Raw genomic sequence first — 4,242 nt, 5'->3', positions numbered from 1 at the left:
TAATTCACCATAATAGTTTCCATGTCCACCCATGTATAGGGAAATTCATGACTTCATCTTTCCTGACGGCTGCATAATATTTCATTGTGCATATGTACCAACTTTCTTTAGCCATTCAACTTTTGAAGGGCATCTTGGTTATTTTCAGATTCTGGCTATTGTAAATAGTGCTTCAATGAATATAGGTGTGAGGAAGTTAATTTTGTATTGCATTTTGTATTTCGAGGGCATATTCCTAGGAGTGGTATAGCTGGGTCATATGGAAGCACAATTTCCATTTTTTTTTGTGGAATTTCCATAAAAACAATTGGTATTTTATAGTTGTGTTTATTTACAGTGTGGTCCATTGTCTCTGAAGAGTTATTTTTTCCCACTTCTTTTCCCTCATAAAATCAAGAGTGTGTCCTGAAGATAACACAGCACAAATCCTTGGGTTTTATTATAATAAAAGATGTTTTTTTTTTTTTTCTTTTAAATAATTTCTTTTTTTTTTTTTTAATTTTTTTTTTATTTAAACACCTTGATTACATACATGATTGTGTTTGGGTTTCAGTCATAAAAGGAACACCACCCATCACCAGTGCAACATTCCCATCACCCAAGTCCCAAATCACCCTCCTCCCCACCCAACCCCCGCCTGTACCCTAAACAGGCTCTACATTTCCCTCATACATTCTCAATATTAGGACAAATGTAGTTATATTCTCTATATTTCAAAATGTAGTTATTTCTCTAACTAAACTCATCACTCTTTGTGGTGAGCTTCCTGAGGTGAGCTGGAACTTCCAGCTCTTTTCTCTTTTGTGTCTGAAAATTATTATTACAAGGGTGTCTTTCATTTTTCTTAAAACCCATAGATGAGTGAGACCATTCTGCGTTTTTCTCTCTCTCTCTGACTTATTTCACTCAGCATAATAGATTCCATGTACATCCATGTATAGGAAAATTTCATGACTTCATCTCTCCTGACAGCTGCATAATATTCCATTGTGTATATGTACCACAGTTTCTTTAGCCATTCATCTGTTGAAGGGCATCTTGGTTGTTTCCAGAGTCTTGCTATGGTAAATAGAGCTGCAATGAATATAGGTGTAAGGAAGGGGTTTTTGTATTGTATTTTTGTGTTCCTAGGGTATATTCCTAGGAGTGGTATAGCTGGATCGTATGGGAGCTCGATTTCCAGTTTTTGGAGGAATCTCCATATCGCTTTCCATAAAGGTTGAACTAGACAGCATTCCCACCAGCAGTGGATAAGAGTTCCTTTCTCTCCACATCCCCGCCAACACTGTTTATTCTCATTCTTTGTGATGTGTGCCATTCTCTGGGGTGTGAGGTGGTATCTCATCGTTGTTTTGATTTGCATCTCCCTGATGATTAGTGATGTGGAACATTTTTTCATGTGTCTTTTGGCCATGCGTATTTCTTCTTTGTCAAAGTGTCTGTTCATTTCTTCTCCCCATTTTTTGATGGGGTTAGATGTTTTTTTCTTGTAAAGTTCTGTCAGTGCCTTGTATATTTTGGAGATTAGCCCCTTATCTGATGGGTATTGGGTGAATAGTTTCTCCCACTCAGTGGGTGGCTCTTGTATCCTGGGCACTATTTCCTTTGAGGTGCAGAAGCTTCTCAGTTTAATATATTCCCATCTGTTAATCTCTGCTTTCACTTGCTTGGAGAGTGCAGTTTCCTCCTTGAAGATGCCTGTAATGTCCTGTAGTGTTTTGCCTATGTGCTGTTCTATATATCTTATGGTTTTGGGGCTGATATCGAGGTCTTTAATCCATTTGGATTTTACCTTTGTACATGATGTTAGCTGGGGGTCTAAGTTTAATTTTTTGCAAGTGGCTATCCAATTGTGCCAACACCACTTGTTGAAGAGGCTTTCCCTGCTCCATTTAGGATTTCCTGCTCCTTTATCAAAAATTAGATGGTTGTATCTCTGGGGAACATTTTCTGAGTATTCAAGCCTATTCCACTGATCTGAGGACCTATCCTTATTCCAATACCATGCTGTTTTGATAATTGTTGCTTTGTAGTACAGTTTAAAGTTGGGAAAAGTAATTCCTCCCATATTCTTTTTCCCAATGATTGCTTTAGCTATTCGAGGGTGTTTATTGTTCCAAATGAATTTCAAAAGTGTCTGATCCACTTCTTTGAAGAATGTCATGGGTATCTTTAGAGGGATGGCATTAAATCTGTATAATGCCTTGGGGAGTATTGACATTTTGATGATGTTAATCCTGCCAATCCATGAGCAGGGTATGTGTTTCCATTTCCGTGTGTCCTCTCTTATTTCTTGGAGCAGAGTTTTATAGTTTTCTTTGTATAGGTCCTTCACATATTTAGTCAAGTTGATTCCAAGATATTTGAGTTTGTGTGGTACTATTGTGAATGGGGTTGTTTTCTTAATGTCCATTTCTTCTTTATTACTGTTGGTGTATAGAAAGGCCATTGATTTTTGTGTGTTAATTTTGTAGCCTGCCACCTTGCTATATGAGTCTATTGTTTCTAGAAGCTTTTTGATAGAGTCTTTAGGGTTTTCTAAGTAGAGTATCATGTCATCTGCAAACAGTGAGAGCTTGACTTCTTCCTTTCCTATCTGGATTCCCTTGATATCCTTTTCTTGCCTAATCGCTATAGCAAGTACTTCCAGTGCTATGTTGAATAGGAGTGGTGAGAGAGGACAGCCTTGTCTTGTGCCAGAATTTAGAGGGAAGGCTTTCAGTTTTTCTCCATTGAGGATAATATTTGCCACTGGCTTGTGGTAGATGGCCTTCACTATATTGAGAAAGGTTCCCTCCATTCCCATCTTGCTGAGAGTTTTGATCAAGAATGGGTGTTGGACCTTATCAAATGCTTTCTCTGCATCTATTGATATGATCATGTGGTTTTTATTTTTCTTGTTATTGATGTTGTGTATTATGTTGATAGATTTACGGATGTTAAACCAGCCTTGCATTCCTGGGATGAAACCTACTTGATCGTAGTGGATGATCTTCTTAACGAGGCATTGAATCCTATTTGCCAGGATTTTGTTGAGGATCTTTGCATCTGCATTCATCAGTGATATTGGTCTGTAATTTTCTTTTTTGGTAGCGTCTCTGTCTGGTTTAGGTATCAAGGTGATGTTGGCTTCATAAAAGCTATTTGGAAGTGTTTCTGTTTGTTCAATTTCATGAAAGAGTCTTGCCAAGATTGGCAGTAGTTCCTCTTGGAAAGTTTGATAGAATTCATTAGTGAATCCATCTGGACCTGGGCTTTTGTTTTTCGGCAGACATTTGATTACTGTTTTAATTTCATCAATGGTGATGGGGGTGTTTAGATATCCTACATCCTCTTCCTTCAACCGTGGAAGATTATAAGAGTCCAAGAATTTATCCATTTCTTCCAGGTTCTCATTTTTAGTGGCGTAGAGTTTTTCAAAGTAGTTTCTGATTACCCTTTGAATCTCTGTCATATCAGTAGTGATCTCTCCTTTTTCATTCCTGATACGAGTTATCAAGTTTCTCTCTCTCTCTTTCTTTGTTAGGTTTGCCAGTGGTCTATCAATCTTGTTTATTTTTTCAAAGAACCAACTTCTGCTTTCGTTGATCTTTCGGATTGTTTTTTGAGTTTCCACTTCGTTGATTTCTGCTCTCAGCTTTGTTATTTCCTTCTGTCTTCCTGTTCTTGGGTCCTTTTGTTGAGCATTTTCTAGTTCTATTAGCTGTGTCATTAAGCTACTCAGGTAAGCTCCTTCTTCCTTCCTGATGTGTGCTTGCAAAGCTATAAATTTTCCTCTCAGTACTGCTTTTGCTGTGTCCCATAAGTTCTGAGAGTTTGTGTCTTTATTGTCATTTGTTTCCAGGAACCTTTTTATTTCCTCCTTGATTTCATCTCGGACCCACTGGTTATTGAGCATGAGGCTGTTTAACTTCCAGGTGTTAAAGTGTTTCTTCTGAGTCCCTTTGGAGTTCACAAATAATTTCAGAGCCTTGTGGTCAGCGAAGGTAATCTGCAAAATTTCTATCCTCTTGATCTTATGGAGGTATGTTTTATGTGCCAGCATGTAGTCTATCCTGGAGAATGTCCCATGTACATTGGAGAAGAATGTGTATCCAGGTTTCTGGGGATGGAGTGTCCTATATATATCCACTAGGCCTCTTTCTTCCATTTCTCTCCTCAGGTCTAGTATGTTCTTGTTGGGTTTCAGTCTGGTTGACCTGTCCAGTGTTGACAAAGCCGTGTTTAGGTCCCCCACAATTA

This window comes from Suncus etruscus, chromosome 4 (genome assembly GCF_024139225.1).
Source record: "Suncus etruscus isolate mSunEtr1 chromosome 4, mSunEtr1.pri.cur, whole genome shotgun sequence".
NCBI lineage: Eukaryota > Metazoa > Chordata > Mammalia > Eulipotyphla > Soricidae > Suncus > Suncus etruscus.
This window is presented reverse-complemented; position numbering follows the sequence as displayed.